Source organism: Heterocephalus glaber, unplaced genomic scaffold (genome assembly GCF_053883595.1).
Source record: "Heterocephalus glaber isolate CG9 unplaced genomic scaffold, H.glaber_assembly_v1.0 deba00001724, whole genome shotgun sequence".
NCBI lineage: Eukaryota > Metazoa > Chordata > Mammalia > Rodentia > Bathyergidae > Heterocephalus > Heterocephalus glaber.
Window position 1 is genome coordinate 8,364,299 of NW_028258435.1, and position 18,610 is coordinate 8,382,908.

Below are 18,610 nucleotides of genomic sequence, written 5' to 3' on the forward strand. Positions count from 1 at the left end.
CACGGCCTGGAGTCTCGCTGCTGTCACCCTTTCCTTGCACAGGTCCCTGTCCCCACAGCAAGCCTGTGCCTTTCCTGTCTGCGCCCGGCTCCAGGCGCCCCGGGAATGGGGCCCTCTCTTGGGCTGATCGCCTCCTGAGGTCTGCTCACTCACTCTCTGCTTACCTTCCCTAGACAAGAGAGCACGCCTGGAGTGAGGACAGAAGCCTGTCTCTGCCCACTGCGGAAGAGAAACAGCGAAGAGAAACTTGAGAAAATGAGAGCACAAAACAGAGCTGCAATGACTGCAAGAGAAGCTAGCGAGGCGCTGCAGCCACGGATTGGAGCAGAATGCTGAGCATGCACGCATGCGTGCATGTGCATGTGTGTGCGCGTGTGCACATATCTCGGGCCAGGGAGGCAAGAATCACGAGTGTGTGGAGAGTGAAGTCCCCGCAGGGCCTGGGTCTCGGCTGACAGAGGCTGTGACATTGGAGAGGCGGATGTTGCAGGTGGAGAAACAGAGTCGTCTACATGCTTTCACGGCCGTTCACTTCCGGCCTTCCCTGCAATCTTCGCTCTTCGGCTTTGAAAGTTCACATGGCCTCTTTCATGATGAGCCCTCACTCAGAGTAACTCGAATCCTGTTCCTCGACATTGGTTAATCATACTTGGCTCAGGATGAACTATTTTCTCATTATCTTTTCTTTAAAGCGCCAGTTGTTATTTTACATGAACAAGCCAGAAGCTAGAAGCTACTCAACGTTCATTAAAAAGAGTGAATAAACAGATGTGCTCTGTCCAAACAACGGAATATTACTCAACCTAAAAAATGCTCTTTATTGTACTTTGGATTTCTCATATGAGAGAAGCCTTGTGATATTTAAGCTTGTGTGCCTGATTTATTTCATTTAACATTATGGCTTCAAGGTGCATCATTTTCCTCCAAATAACTCGAGTTTATCCTTTACAGCAGAGCAGTACTCCACTGTATATAAATACCACATTTTCTTTATCCATTCATCTGTTGATGGGTATATGGGCTGCTTCTAAGATGTAGCTATTACGTATGGGCTGTGCTGCTATAAACATGGGTGTGCGTGCATCACTGTAATATGATGTCTTTAATTCTTTGGGGGAAATAGCTAGAAGGGGAATAGCTGGGTTGAATGGAATTTCTAATTTTGGTTTTCTGAGAAATCTCCATACAGTTTTCCACAGTGGTTGTACTAGTTTGTTTCCAGCAGCAGTGTGGAAGTGAGCTTTTGAAAATTATGAATGAACCTGGAAGCCATTGTGGGGAGTAAAATAAACTAGACACACAAAAAAGGCTCCTCCTCCCTCAGGGATCCAGAGTAGCCAAGTTCTTAGGCACAGAAAGCAGGAAGCTGATCGCCAAGGGCTGGGAGCAGGAGGTAGAGGGAGGTGTTACGAAGACAGAGTTTCAGTTTTGCAGAATAGAAAGGGTTCTGGGGTGGACCGTACCTCACCCTACTGAACTGTACACTTTAGATAGGTGACATCCCCAAAAGGGGCCCAGCCAGCACTGCCGAGGGTAACACAGGGCCTGAGCCAGGACACTCCACCAGGAGCAAGGTGACTAGAGAATCAGAAGTGTCCAGTCTGCAGCACATGGAAGGTAAAGGCAGTTCCAGCGTGAGCATCAGCTGGGAGGTGAACTCCAGCCAGAGAAAGTTCAGAGAAATGGCCCAACCACGGACCAAACAGCTTCACATATCACCCCGTTTTCTCCATCATGCACTGGAGGAAATCTCTGAATTTTAGAGTTGAAACCACGGTCTCTGGAGGGAGAGAAAGAGGACCACAAACTTCCTTAGAAATGGAAGGGATGTGGGCAGCAGTCCATCCAACAGGCTAACTTTTCAGGAAAGGAAATAGCCAGGAAAGAACAGCCCCAAATCATGGAGAAAGGAAAGATGGTGCCCAGGCCCTCATTCTGGAGCCAACGTGAACTTCTGACTTCTGCATGATTTGGAGAGTTTCTCCAGAAAGTCTGGAAGTTTGATGGAAAGGGTAGTGAAGAAGGGTAAGTATTTGAAGGTCCAAAACTCTCCTTCAGTATTTAAATATTCCTCCTTTTTCTCCAAAATTGTGTTATCTGACCTTTCCACAAGTCCAGGAAAACTACAGGATGATGAACCACAGTATGTGTGCTAAGGATTCTGTTGTGGAGGAGCAGAAGGCAGAATTAAAGCCGTTAGGGCCTATGCAAACTGTAAAACGACAGCTGTCTAGGTCTGTGCACAAACATTTCAGACTTGTGAGAGAAGCCAGGGAATCTTCTAGCAATTCTCCAAACACACTCAGAAGGCAGATAGCAGTCTTCATGTGAGGGACCTAAAGCCAATCAGAGAACTCTTGTTACAGATGTGGAAAATGAGGTCAGGGTGTGTTCAGAGGTTTGCTAATTTCCCACTAGCTCTTGAAGGCAGAAGAAGTGAGATTCTGGAAGATCTTCCTTATTTTACCTTTTTTTTTTTCTCTTGTGCTTCCAATCTCAGTGCTGCTTCTTCAAGCTTGGTTCAACCAGTGAGAATTCACCCCGGCACCTACACTACTTACATAGCTTGGCCATAAGACCCTAGAAAGATTTCAGATCCCAGCCGAATAGAATCAGATGAGAGACAGAGCTCAGCCAGAGCCAGAGAGCCTGAGAGGAGGTCATTGTTTGGGGACTTGGGAGTTGATGTTATTTGGTTCTTTTTTTTATTTGGGGGTTTATTTCTGTGGTACTTGAGACTGAGCCCAAGGCCTTAACACTGAGCTACGTCCCCAGCTCCTTTTTAAATTGTTTTTCTTTTGAGACAGTCTTGCTAAGTCACTAAGTTGCCCAGATGAGACTTGAACTTGTGATCCTCCTGCCTCAGCTTCCCAGAGTACAAGGATCACAGGTGTGCCCCACCATGCCCAGCTCCCTTGCTGTTTTTATTACCTACCTTTCCTGGTGGTAGGGGCTCTAGGCCTGCTGTAGACACTGCACAGGGACACGGGTTCTCCAGCTTCAGCTGTGGCCTGCTCTGCCCTGACCAGGTGCTGACCTGCTCCTGCAGGCTTGGAGGCCAACCCAGGTGTGACTCTGGCCCCATCCTGGCCCTCTGCTGTGTCCCTGGCTGGCCAGCATATCCTGGGGACCTGGAAGTAGGCCACACAGTGAGTGGGGTCCTCAGAGCAAGCTCACCGGAGGCTTCCTGCCTTGCTGGAGCTGGGAGGAGCACAGAGCCAGGTCTCTGAGTGTCCCAGCTGGGGGAGACATGGGACAGCTATGCCTTCCAGGTTGAAGCATGGTGAGTCCTGAAGCCGAGCATGGGAGGCACAAGTGTGGTCCTGTTACACAGTGGATGTATCTATTGAAAACTGTATTGCAGTAAAAGACAGGGGCATGAATCTCCCTCAAAATCCTCCCCCTGACTCTGAACACACTCGTCCCACTACTCTTCCCCTCTCCTAAGGCAGATCTGGAATCCTCTTTTGTGAAAGTCTTTCCCATTTGTGATCAAAACTATGGCAGTCGCTGCTGCTGAGCGCCATCCAACAGAAAGGCAGCTCATAAAAACATGACTCAGTGTCCTCTTCCACCTTAGTCACTGGATCTGGCACCGTGTGACAGCCAGCTCTTCCCCAAAGTCACAATGACCATGGAAGGGAGGTGTTTTGAATCCATTCAGGACACGGAGGTAGTCGGGACAGTGCAGCTAAAGACCCTCAGGAAAGAGGACTCCAGAGCTGCTGCAGGAAGTGGCGAGGATAACTGGATAAGTGTGTTGGAAGCCAGGGGATGATTTTGAGGAGGATTCATGGCCGTGGGTCTTTTACTGTAATGCACTTTAAGAAATATAAACATTTACCACATCTTTCAGGTCACAGTTCCTGGATAGAGAAGGGGAATAAATGGGAACCTAGAATCTCCATGGGCTTAGTGCCCTCCACCCCTTCCCCTGGGCCCCAGACCTTCCTGGAGCGGAGATTGGCACATGGGATCAGCCAGGCCTCTTCATTTCCCTCCTAAGGAAGTAAACCCGCAAAAAGGAAAGACACCGTGGCCCAGCAGCAGCTAGGTCTCTCATTGCCCACTGGGTTCTTCCCATTCCTCCTGACCCAGAGACTCCAGTCAGCCTCAGCCAGTATGGGCTGGAAAGCACCGCCCCACCCTGTGGGCAGGAATGGAGGCTGGAAAACAGGGGTTTGGGAAATACACAGACTTGAGCTCAATCCCCATTCTGCCATTTTTAAGGCCCATGATCTCAGATCTCAAGATTATCCGTGATTAGCTGTGCATGGTGGTGCATGCCATAATCCCGAGATTCTGGAAACTGAAAAAAGAGGATCATGGGTTCTAGCCCAGCCTGGCACCTTAATGAAAACCTACGTCAAAAAATTTTACGAAAAGAAAAGGGAAGCTGGGGATGTAGCTCAGTGTGAAAGCTCCTTAGTACCAGAAGGGAAGAAAAAAAAAGATTATGCATGATTTTACATGGAAAACAGAGGTAGTAACATGTACCTCTCACAGTTGTTGGATATAAATGTGTAAAGTAACTGACTGTTTGCCTGGCACGTAGTAGCTGTTCACTGAACAGTAGCTATCATTAATGTGTTAGCATAGGAATTACCATTCCTACTTGTTAGGGGTACTACTGAATATTTATTAATGCCAAAATGTGTTATTTCAGCTGATCAGTACTTAGTGCCAGCATGTGCCAAATATTTTATTATATCCAGAAGATTTCAAGTGCAAAATACAGCTCAGACATCAAATAAGCTTCACAAGACAGAAGAAGAAAAGTAACATGTATTGCAACCCTAAAATAATCTCAGATGGAGTATAAAATAAAATTAAAAGAAGAAAGCACAAGCTAGAAGAAAAATAACAGATTATAAAAATTTTCTTAGAGTTGGGAAAACTTTTTCAGCAAAGCACAAAAACCAGAAGCCAATGAGATAATAATAAACGTATTTCAATATGTAAAATGTGGTTTCTTCTTCAGGGAAAAATAGCATCAAACCAAACTGGGAAAATATTTATAGTACGGATGGCATTTTAGTGACACTTAATAAGGAAATCTTACAAATCAATATTCTAAAGTGGCAAAGATTCAACAGCAGTATGTAAAGACACAGAAACAAGCATATAAAGGATCCAAAAACATAAATAAATGACCAGACTCATTCATGTAAGAGATGGTGGGAAAAAGAGGGAGGAAAAGTAAAACAAAATATGTTATACCCATGTACCAACTTCTCATGATAAATGTAATCATTATGTACTGCAAGATATGCTCATTAAAAATCATCATATCACGGTGATCCACACACACCCATGTGTGGAGCAGAATTCGTAACAGTTAAATCTTAGAGGGGCCTCTATGTCCATCAACAGATAAATGGATAAAGAAAATATGGTATTTACACACCATGGAGTACTACAATGCCATAACTAGGGATAGATGTGAGTCAAGTAAGTGTAGGAAAATGGGTGCCTCTTGAGACCATAATGTTAAGTGAAATAAATCAGACCCACAAGCTTAAATACTGCATGATTTCTCCTATACAAGAAAACCAAAATAGAAACAAAGAACAAACTGTAACATAGATCACGGGAAGCAGGGAGACAGATCTTTTGCAAAAGGCAAGGGGACCAGGAAATGGAGGGGGAGGGGAAGGGTGGGAGGGAAAAGGGATGAAAAAGAATTAAGATGGCAAGAATGTTGGGAGGACCCTCAAAGGAAGCGGGCAGATTCTGAGGGGCTTGGTGGCAATGTGTCCTTTACTGCATGTTTAAAAATGTAAACATCCACCGTCGTTGTGGTCACACTTCCTACATAAGAACAGTTTGCATCCCACCTTTGTGGGTGACAGATGGCAGACAAGCGTGCTTCCTCCATGTTTCCAGTGCCAGTGCTGACTGCCCTGGTGGCTAGAGCCTGCATGCTGGGAGCAAAGGCGACCCCCCAGAACACTGGGTCCCTCCTAGCTCACCACGGCCATTGCAGCCTCACCAAGTGCTGAGGCCTCTCTTTACAGACTAAAAAGGGGCACACAGGGGACCTGGCCATGGGCTTCTCCCTGGCCCTTCCTCTGGGACTGCAGGACCAAGTGACCCCTAAAAACCCGAGGATGCCACCTCTCCTCCAGGGAGTGCATTGGCTCCCAGATGCATCAGATTTCATCCCTGAGATCCCATAAACATTTCCCTGTTGTTGAGCATTTGGCTTTATTAAAATTTTTGCTCCTATAAATTATGCTGGGATAAATGTTTCTAGTTTATTAACGTTTTATTGCAGTTCTAATTATGTCTTTAGGGAGATTTCTTATAAATAAAATTTTTATGTCAAAAGGTAAACACATTTAGAAAATTCTTGACACATTTTCCCAAATAGCTTTCCATAAGGTTTGTTTTTATCTATTTACATTCCCACAGCAGTAGTTATTGTCTGGTGCATTTTACTTAGCAAGCTAATATTGTGTTTTCTTGAAATATCTGTTAATTTTGATGGAGAGAAAAAGTGTCTCATTATTTTCAGAACCAGATCACTAGAATTTCAGCATTCCCCAATTATATCCAATACCATTTAACTTTCCACTTTGGAAGGAAAGGAGAGGGAGAAAAGAAAAGAAAGGGAAGGGAAGGGAAAGGAGGGAGAGAGAGAAAAAGGGAACATTTGTCTTACTCAACTACTTCCCAGGCTTGTTGTGACAATAAAATGAGATAATATATTTTAAATGTTAAAAAATGCTACATAAATGTCAAGAGGGAAAAATGGATTTCATCACACCAACTTGCAGTGAGCACTTATGAATCCTATTAATTAAAAAGGCTTTTTCGACTTGGTGACATTTAAATGCACTATAGATAATTCATTTATATGGACCCCAGGAATCTGAGATCTTCTGGGAAACTCGATAAAATGGTTATAAGTGCCAGGAAGATTTCAGACTGCTGAAAAAGATGACGTTAAGCCAGAAGCACACTTGGGCCAGGTCTTAAAGAAAAAGCAGGATGAAGTTTCACATTACAGAGAACGTGAATTCATAGAGACTGACCATTTCTTGGAACTGGGATGAGGACAGGGCCCCCAAGCCCGTGATCGCTATCTCATAGCAAGCGCAAGGCAGTCTGTGGCCTGGCATGCCTTCGACTCAGCATGTAGAATTGCTTCCTTTAAAAAAATACCGTTGAACTATATCAATAGAGCCAAGGACAAAAACCATATGATTATCTCCATTGACGCAGAAAAAGCATTTGACAAAATCCAACATGCATTTATGATAAAAACTCTACAAAAAATTGGAATAGATGGTCTCTAACTCAAACTGATAAAAGCCATCTATGAAAAACCAACAGCCAATATCATACTAAATGGTCAAAAACTGAAATCCTTCACACTAAAATCAGGAACAAGACAAGGATGTCCACCATCACCACTCTTGTTCAATATAGTTCTGGAAACATTAGCCATGGCAATTAGACAGGAGAAAGAAATAAAAGGAATAAAGATAGGAAATGAAGAAGTCAAATTGTCATTATTTGGAGATGACATGATACGGTACATAGAAGACCCCAAGAACTCCACCAAAAGTCTTCTAGACTTAATAACCAAATTCAGTCAAGTAGCTGGTTATAAGGTCAACACACAAAAATCAATAGCTTTCCTCTACATGAACAACAGACTCACTGAGAGAGAAATAGGGCAAACAATTCCTTTCACAATAGCATCCAAACAACTGAAATACCTAGGAATCAACCTAACGAAAGAAATCAAAGACCTCTTCTCTGAAAACTATAGCACTCTGAAAAGAGAGATTGAAGATGATATCAGAAAATGGACACACATCCCCTGCTCCTGGGTAGGAAGGATTAATATAGTGAAAATGGCCATACTTCCAAAAGTGCTATATAGATTCAATGCAATTTCAATTGAGATCCCAGCAGCATACTTCATGGACCTTGAGAAAACAATCCCAAAATTCATTTGGAACAAGAAGAGACCCAGAATAGCAAAAGCAATTCTAGGTAACAGAGACATGGCAGGGGTTACCACAATCCCCAACCTGTGACTATACTACAAAGCTACTGTGATAAAAACAACATGGTACTGGCAAAGAAACAGACCTGAGGACCAGTGGAACAGATTAGAAGATGCAGAAACAAAAAACACACTCGGCCATCTCATCTTCGATAAAGGAGCCAAACACCCTCACTGGAGGAAAGATAACCTCTTTAATAAATGGTACTGGAAAAACTGGGTTTCCACTTGCCAAAGATTAAAACTAGACCTATATCTCTTGCCATGCACTAAACTAAAATTGAAATGAATTAAAGATCTAAATATTAAAATAGAAACTCTGAACCAGTTGCAACAGAGGTTAGGTAGAACTCTTGAAGACATCAGTGTAGGAAAAGATTTTATGAACAAAACCTAGTTGCCCATGAACTAGCACAAACAATCAACAAGTGGGATCTCTTCTTATTGAAAAGCTTCTGCACAGTAAGAGAAACCACCAGCAGTGTGAAGAGACAACCCACAATGTGGGAAAAAAATCTTCACCTGCTCTTCCTCAGACAAAGGTCTACTATCTCGAATCTACAAAGAACTTAAAAAGATCAGACCTCCGAAATTTAAAGACCCAATCCAAAAATGGGCATCTGAAATGAACAGACATTTCTCAGACAAAGAAGTAGAAATAGCAAATAAATACATGAAAAAATGTTCAACATCACTGGTCATTCGAGAGATGCAAATGAAAACAAAGCTGAGATTCCACCTCACTCCAGAAAGAATGGCTGCTATCATGAAATCCACCAACAACAAATGCTGGTGGGGCTGTGGGGAAAGAAGATCCCTGCTCCACTGCTGGTGGGAGTGTAGACTGGTGCAACCACTGTGGAAATCAGTATGGAGATACCTCAAAGAACTAGGACTGGAAGTCCCATTTGACCCTGCTATTCCCCTGCTGAGGATCTTCCCCAAAGAATGAAAAGAATCATACCACAGTGATATATGTGCACCCATGTTCATAGCAGCACAGTTTGTGATAGCTAAAACTTGGAAACAGACCAAATGCCCATCAACTGGAGACTGGATAAAGAAAATGTGATTTTTTTATAAAATGGAGTACTACTCAGCCATAAAAAATGAGAAATTAGAGACATTTATAGCTAAGTGGATGCACATTGAGGCAATCCTCTTAAGTGAAATAAATAGGACACACATGTATAAATACCAAATAGTTTCTCTGGTGTGAGAAACTGAAAGTATAAACAAGGACTAAAATGTATAATAGGTCATGTGAAATAGGAAGAAAAGGGGCAAAGGGGAAGGAAGTGGGAGGGCTAGGGGAAAGGATAGAAGGGAATGGAATTAATATGAGAAAATGGAAAAATAGGAACAAAATCTTTGTAAATAGGGAGGAATGGATGGAAAGGTTGAAGGGAGGGCTGGGCAAGGGTGAAAAATAAGAATCAAGAGAGATTATGTAAAGGTGCAAATTTCCAATGATGAATGTCATTATATTGTATACCTAAAATGTACCAATGATTAGAATGAATAATTGATAATGTAAAATAGGAAGAAAAGGTCCAAAGGGGTAGGGGTAGTGGGAGGGGCAAGGCAAAGGAAAGAAGGGAAAGGAAAAATGATGAGAAATGGAAAAAATGGAATTAAAGTCTTTGTAAATAGGGAAGGGTGGAGGGGTTGAAGGGAGGGCTAGGAATGGGGAAAACATAAGAACCAAGATGCGTTATGTAAAGGTACAAATTCCCAATGAGAAATGTAATTGTGTTGTATACCTAAAATGTACCAATAAAAGAATTTAACAAAAAAATACTATTGAGACTATAAATAATTTGTACCTGTAAATAAAAGTGTGAGCCACTTTTATTTGTCTTTTAAAACTACCTTATGTTTCACAGAAGCCAAATGATTGCTGAGCTTAAGGATCTCCCCTCCTCACATAGGAAGATCCAGTACTCCCTCAGAGCTCAGGCCTCCCAGCCTGCCGGAGGCCTCCTCCAAGCTGTACCAAGCAAGGTATTTCTATCACCTCAGCCTTTGCATTTGCCATGGTCCCTGATAGTGCTCTGAGAAGCACTTTCACTTGCCTCAGATGCTTAGCATCTGTTACAGTTTATATCTAAATGGCAGGTGATTGGATCATGGTTGTGTGATATTCACACTGGATTGGTCCATTGATGAGTTTATAGCTAAACATGGTGTTGGGAGGTGAAGCCTGGTTGGAGGAGGTGGTCACTGTGGGAGTGGCCTGGAAGGATTGATCCCCCTCCTCCTCTCTTGATCTCTCTGCTTCCTGCACACCATGCCGTAAGCTGTTTCTCCTCCGAGATGCCCCGCTGCCAGGCCACCCTGCCTTGGAGCCAGCCGACTATGGACTGAAACCTCTACAAACTGTGAGCTAAATAAACCTCTTCTCCTTTCAGTTGTGGGTGTCAGCCACAAGAAAGTAACCAGGACTACATCTGAGCCTAGAAGCCTTCCACAGTACTCCACATAAGCCACAGTGGTCTCTAGCTGGTGCCCTTCCCCCTCATCCACACGTGTGTCCTAAAGGGGCCACCTTACATGCTTCCTTGTTTACTCTGTCCAGAAAGCCATGTGAGGGCATAGGTTTTGCCTATTTTTATCTAGGTGTTGTGCTTTCCCATCAGCTGCCAGAATGGTTGGTAGGTAGAAAATATTCTGCACATTCATAAAATAAAAGTCTGCAACTAAGCTGGGCATGGTGGCTCACACTTATTATCCCAGGACTCTGGGAGGATGAGGCAAGAGGATCTCAAGTTCAAGCCCAGCCTGGGCAAATTAGCAAGACATTGTCTCAAAAGTAGATGAATGAATAAAGAAACAAACCAATAAATAAATAGTTCGGAGATATATCTCAGTGCTAAAGCCCTGGGTTCAATCCCAACCACTGCAAAAAGAAAAAAATAAGTCTGTAACTACAGAGTCCAGTATGCATCCAAGTCTCCCGTGGTCATTGTTAGTTCTGTGCTTGGCTAGAACTGGCAATGGCTGGGGCACACCGTGGCTCATTGGCTCTGTAATGGGTGGCACCACCATCTGGCACCAGATGCACGTGGGGAGGATTCCGGGGCCCAGCCTCAGCTGGCTGCTGGTGGCTTATGGAACCTCTAAACACTAGAAAAGCAGCAGTGGATTCCAGACTGCACTGGAGTAATGTGTGCCACAGCGCATTGTAAAACTCAGTGGTGGATGCTTGGTGCTCATCTTTTTATTGGCTGGAATGGATTCTTCACCCTTGGAGATGTGTTTGGTTTGTAACTACAAAAGGGAGGAGGCCTTCTTGAAGGTTTGTACTTTATAAATAGGGTCACTTATGTGGCGTTGAGCTCACACTAGCCAGATGGCGAATGTGTAGCACTTAACTCTTAGCAGTTGTCTATGGATAAAACTAGAAGATGAGCCAACCTTGTTCTTGACTTTGGGGAAAACACATTTGCCATCATCACACTTAAACTCCTGCAGAAAATAACATCCGGGCTTAGCTTATGGAAACTTCTGCAGCTGGGAAGTCTGTTTGCCAGCTTAGCAGGGAAAGTTAATACTTGTGTCTCCCATGGGGCTGGAAATGCTTGGAAATCTGAATGTGCTCAGCGAGAGAGGAGCAGGAGGCAGAGCTGACCCTGGAGCCTGTTCCCACCAGGATGGAGACGCAGCAGCAGCTCCTTTCCTGTCAGCATCTGACTCCAAACTCGAGCTGACCTTGGAGGAGAAGGATGACATTCTCATTCAGAAATTAGAAAATGAAGGCTGGATGTCACTCAGCGGTGCAGTGCTTCTGGGTAGCATGTGTGAGGCCCTGAGTTCAAATTTCAGTACTACAGAGAAGGAGGAAGAGAGGAGAAGGAAGAAGAAGAGGAGGAGGAGGAAAAGGAAGGAGGAGGACAGGAAGAAGAGGAGAAGAGGAAGAGAGGGAGGAAGAAGGAGGGGGGAGGGAGGGTGTGTCACTGGAGTTAAATAACTTGTCCACAATCACAGAACTAACAAGAGCCAAATCCAAATTTCTGTTCAGTACCGACAGATGCTGTGTGAAATTTGCTCATTCATTTCAAACATTCACTGAGTGCCTAGTGTGTCCTGGGCACTGTTCTGGGTGCTGAAGTCGTAACAGCAAATACAATGGTCTCTTATCATGGCGCATGAAGTCTAGAGCAGGGCAGACACACAAATATCATACAGATATAGACCAGGCTCTAACTATACACAGGCAGACAGGACAGAGGTGTCGGTGTAGCTGTTCTGAAGATCTGCAGATGTTGGTGTAGGCATAAATATAGACTGGGTCTAGACAGAGGCAGTTATGAGTTTGGGCCATGGAGATGGAGAAGGCAGCTATTTCAGACCATTTCGATCAGGAAGGCCTCTCTTAAGAGTAAGGCTAAACAGAGAACTGTGAGGAGCAGAGTGGGTAAGTTTTCTGGGCAGAGTGGGTGCTACTCCGAGTATAGACTGTGGGTGGCGGTGGAGCGTCAGATCAGGGTAGAGAAGACTGCGATTCATTTCCATAGGACAAGAGGGCGGGACAGAAACGGAGGGGCGGTTACTCTAGTCCCCAGGGAATTTGAAAGAAATTCTTTACACAAAAAGACTGATTTATTTAGTCTGCAAGGATACAAACACCAACTTACCGGAACCCTAACGTGCTGGCACAAATTACCCAGTGCTATGATCCTGTTAAAAAGCATAAGAGGCATAGAACTCTCGATGAGCTCTCTTTGCTATGCGACTGAAGACAAGAGGCTCTTGGAGTCCTTGGAGTCTGGTCTTACTTTGCAAATCAAAAATCTGAAGTCCAGAGACAAAGAACAACTTATCTAGGAATCTACTTAGCCGGGAATGATGCTTCCATCTGGTTACAACCAGGAATTCCTTCATGCACCAGTCTGCGTTTGTACACATCAAAGCATCATCATTATTTGTAAGAATGGCTACCGTCCTGTCCATTTCACCACAGAAAGTATCTATGAGTTCCCTAACACTTACGGTCAATGCAGGCTCCCCTCAAGTAAAAATAACCTGAAACTATGACTTGGAACATTCAGAGGCATGGGGAGAATTCCTCCAAGAAAGTTCTTACTATAGAAGAGGTTGAGAAAGATTCTTGAAAGACTTCAATTAAGTTCACATTTCTTGATTTTTTTTTTTTACTACAACCCAATTAAAACTCAGAAAATAATCTTCCCTACCTCAGCGATAAATACAGAATGCATTAGGTCTGGAAGAGCTAATGGACCAAGTTCAGCCAAAAGTGAAATTTGATAGCTCCCTAAACGCTCTTATTTTGGAGAAATGGGACACACCCTCAATTATGGCCAAATAAGCACCACCATTAATATCATACACGCTAATAAAAACTTTGGAAACGTCATGGAAAGGTTTACAATGAGTTTTCTAAACCATGTTATTTTGATGTCTGGTTAGTAATTACAGGAGCAGAGGCCTTAAGAATCTGTCAGCTGAATTCAGCATAAGCAGGGCTGTTTGCATGTGGAGCAATGCAATGAGGGGAGCTGAGGTCCAGAGGTTCTAGGAGCAAATGAACTTAAGACACATAAAAACCCTTCTTAATCTCAGGCCTCAAATCATAAACTTCACAAAGAAGAAAGCATGTGCAGAGATATCTACGTGCACAAACATATGGACATAGCCATCCTCTACACCAGATACGCTGCACAGCATTGTGCTATGGACAGCACTGGAACAAGGAATTGCAGAATCTCTTTCTCTTCCTGAGTGCATCTGCTACTAACACATTGTGACCCTGAGCAGGACAGATCCCTCTACTGGCCTCATTTCCCACAACTATTAAAGAAAGAGATTGAGTTCTACGACCACTGAGGTCTTTCTTTGAATATTTTTCTGACCTTGGGGCTGTGTTTAGAATTCTTGAAGCAAGAAATTAGCCACTTTTAAAGATTTGCTACTTTGACTTAGAAATATTCTATGCTTTGTCCTTTGTTTTTCCATTATAGCAGACATTTAAATAAAAATGAAAGTGATCACTGTTGTTTTTCGGGGCACAGTTTGCATGTAATGAGCGAGGTTATTAACTCTGGAATAGAGTCACTCCCTCGGAAATGTGCAAAATTAGCACATGTCCTCCCTCTAGTGGAGATGCCATGCATTTGCTCTGCATGGAATTCATTTAAGTATTCATCCAACCAAAAAAATGGGGGAGGAAAAGAGCTTGCATAACTAAATCACAATCAGAGATTGAGCCAAATGCAATTTATTACAGGCTTTGCACAGAGATGTCTTAAATATTTCACTCAAAGAAATTCAAGATTTACAATGAGAAGCTACAAAGTAGATTTAGACCAACGCATGATCTCTAAAGGGAATACATGGGCTAAATGAGACATTTTTTATTTAATGTATGCCCACAAGCATCTGAAAATCAGCTCAATTATGAAATTACCGGGCCAAAGCAGGAGAGTCCACAGGATGAGTACTACAATCCGAAGCCGCCTGCTCTGGTAAGGAGGAAAAGGCTCAAAAACAGTGTTGGCAAGAGGCGCCCATTTCAATTCTGTTTACATGACATTCTGCTGCTTCCAGCTCCCTGGGACGTTTGTTGACTTTGTCACTGAGACAAAGTCAGTGACATCTTGTCATGAATGTATAATGGCCACAGGATAAGGAGGAAGAGGAGGAAAAAGAAGAGGAGGAGGAGGAGGAAGATCTGTGTGTGTCTGCTGCAGAGGGAGTTTCTCACCTTTCTCCTCCTTACAGCTCGAGAGGACAAGCCCTGGAAAGGGCTCTGTGGAGTTCTTAGTTTTCCCATTAAGCCTGAGCAGCTGGTGAGGATTGATAAAATGTGAGAGAAGTGTCTTTCCCGGAAGATGCAAATACTTAGAGATGAACATCCACTTTTAATGACAGTGACATTTTGTGGGAAGAACTGTCAACAAATAATAGTTAGCCACTTTGAAGATAACTAAAGGGATTTCATCCAATAAAAAGAAGACATTGACAAAAACATCTAAATAATGAGAGGGAGAAGATGGAAAAGAGGGAGGCAGGGAGAGAGGGACAGGGAAGGAAGGAGCAAAGAAAGAAAGCAAAAAAGAAAGCGGGAGGGAGAAGAGAACAAGAAAGTCTTTGAAATTTAGAAACTTGATAGCAAAAGTGCAAATCTTAAACAATTTTACAGTCAAAGTTGAAGCAACCTTACAAAAATGTAGCAAAGACATAAAGAAAAATATGAGAGAAAAATAAGGAAGCTAGAAAACCAGTCCAGGATGTCTAACATCAGAATCATAGAACATACAGAAGAAAAGAAAATTTAAAAAATGAAGAGAATTATTTATCAAGGTAAGAGTGCAAGAAAGCCACCAAGAACTCAAAGATACGCGTTTTCCAACTGAAAAGACCCACCAGGTGTCCAGGAAGACAACGTGTGAAAAGATACCCACACCCAAAGGCATTATGGTTAAATTCAGCTCACTCTGAAACTCAGAACAAGATAGGCAGATACAAGACCGTACATTCCTAAACTAAGATAGCTACGGTGCCGCTAGGCTACGTCCTCTTATGTGAGCATCTCCATATATTTGGTCCATCACTGACTGGAGCATCATTGGGCGCCACGTGGCTGCAGTTTCCTAATTCTCCCGTGACAAAGTGCCCCAAAGTGGGTGACTTTTTAAAAAACAGAAATTTATTTTCTTATAGGTCTTGCAGCTAAAATGTCAAAATCAAGGTGTCAGTAGTGCTAGGTTCTCTCTGAGTCTCTGAGTAGAAAGAATCCTTTCTGTCTTTTACCAGTTCTGGTTGTAGCTATCAGTTTTTCGTGTTCTTTGGATTTCAGTCACATCATTCTGATAGGTTTTCTATCATTACATGGAATTATTGCTGTGTGTCTCTGACTCATTCTCACTTTTGATAAGGACTGTTATACTCTATATTTTAGTTATCAGCATGATTGGCTTAAATGAAATAAAGCACACTTCTGGCTCTGTCTGGGTAGGTGGGCCATGGGGTGACCTTCTGTATCTATGGTCCCTGGCTAATTCCTCTCTGGCTCTTCTCTCTGCTTCTTGCTGCCATGGATTGAGCAGCTTTCTTGCACCAGACCCTTCTACCATGTTGGTTCTGTCTTGAAGCCAGCTGATCATGGACTGAACCCTCTGAAACCATGAGCCAAGATAAACCTCTCTTCAAGCTGTAACCTTTCATATACACAGTTTGTTCCAAAAGGAAAGAGCTGGCCAATATAAGGACACTAGTCATCCTGAGTTAGGGCTCAGTATATCTGATATGATCTCATCTTAGCTTGCTGATATATGCCAAGACTATATTTCCAAGCGAAGTCATGTTCTGAGGTTCCAGGAAGGACATGACCTTTTGCAGGGTGTTATCTATACAGCTGTGATGTGCCTAACCATGATCTTCTTTGCATTTATCATGGGGTGGAGGCAGTTCACTGAATCTGTAAATTTATGTTTCACCATGCTGTAACACACTTCTCCATATTTGGAAAATATTATTTCTTCACATACATATATATTTTTTCTTTCCTATTCTTCTTTCCCTCCAAGACTCCAAAAATATTTATCATGGATCACTTAAGTTTTGTTTGCATTTTGGACATTGTTTAGACTAAATAATTTTTATTAATTCAAGCATTTGGATTACTTTCCTTGTCTACTCTGTTCTGCTGGTAAACCTACCTAGTGATGATCTTTAATTTTAGATACAGCAAGTTTTAGTTTTGCGTTTCCACTTGATACTTCTTTAGTTTCTATTTCTTTATGAGTTTTTCATTTTTTAAATTTATAAGCATATGCACCTGTACATTCTTGAGTGAAGTTAGAAAAGTTGCTTTAAAATTCTAGTCCACTGACTCTTAACACCCTGGGTCATCGTGGGATTGGTCTCCACTGGGTGATTGGCTTTTCTCTTGATAATCTTCGTATTTCTTGATTCATGGTTGGTTGTGTCATTTCAGATCATATCATGGATGTCAGCAGGAAAATGCTGCAGAGACTCTGGGTTCTGTTAGGGTTCCATAAAGACAGTTGCCTCTTCTTGTTTTAGCAAGTTTCTTAGACTCCAACTGAAACTTCACTTTTCAGTAACCTCCTTTCAGAACATAAAGGCAGGATTTTCTACTGAGTTTCAGAACATTTTTATTTTCCTCCAGAGCTGACAGGTGTAATCTTCAGCAGTCCAGGTATGACAGGAACTCCTGGGCCAAACCAGGCGCAGAGCCAATATGGATTACTGGAGCAGAAAATACGTCAGCTGAGGACTGGCCTCGACCTACTGTGAACTGTATCATGACTCTCTCAAGCACCAAAAACAAGAGGAAAAAGAATTTGACTTAGAAAATAAAATGCCACAAAGCAAACAAAGCTAAACTTTTCCTGTCAGAGTGTGTTTGTATTTTTCTTTCCTGCTTCTATGTAACTGATTGATTCAAAATTTCACATGCAGTGGTAAAAATGAGTGTGGATTTAACATTAGCAAGCCTGAGGACTTTCATTTGAAATGCCACTAGAGAAGGAAGGGGAAATGCTTTTGAGTCTCATTCTCTGGTACCCAGGGAACCTGTCAGCAGCTCTGAGTACAGGTAGCAGGACAAGATCAAGGACAAAGGCCCAATGTCCCCTACCACTTCTCACATTCCTTCTGCTGCTGGGAAGAACACAGCCAGCTGGAGACATCTAGCTGTAAGAGAGCCGAGGAGGGGTTCCTACAGCTAAGCACCAAGCTAAAAAGCTGCTGCTATGGAAGAAAGGGAGAGTGGATACTTGGGACAACAGTGGACTCTCACAAGCACAGAGCAAGGTCACCCCACAATGAGCAGACCAAGCAAATGCATTCCTGTCATCAGCATGGGCAAGGAGGAGCTGTCCTACCCACTCTTCTTACCAAGGAATGGCTCCTTTTAAAATCTCTTTACTATTTAGAATGCAAAAGTGATGTCTAAAACAATACAATCAGGCTCCCTCCCCTGTGAAAGCCCCCTGACCAGGAGTCCCACAAATTCCCTCACCAAATTCTTCTCCTAGGTAAGAGTTGTGTAAGGGGGTGCTTTTCAGGCAAATCAGTGCACATCTGTGACAATAACTGCATAGCACAGAAAGCCATCACTGATTTATTCGTTTGCAAAGAAGACAGAGAAAGCTTTAGATGTTTGTTCCGGGTTGCTGGCTTCAGCTTTTCAAAATGTGTAAATGAAACCAATAATATAATCCGCTACCACACTGCCAAGAACCTTAGTGCTACTTATCAGCTTAAAAAATATTTTCAACTAAAACCAGTTACATATTTATAGACACAGATGCATTCTGTACAAATTACCTCTAGCTTCTTTGAAAATTGGGTGCCAATACTAAACTTTATTATAATTTAAGATCCATGGAGTAAACCTGATAAGGCCTTAAATTTAATTATTTTGAGGTAAAGTCTTCTTAAGAAATGGTAGACAGGATCAAAATACCGTAATTGGGCCAGAGATTTAGCTCAGTGGTACCACTGCGTGCCTCGCAAGCTCAAGGACCCGAGTTCGATCCCAGGTACCAAAAAAAAAAAAAACCAAAAAAAGAACAAAAAAACCCAAAATACCGTAATTTA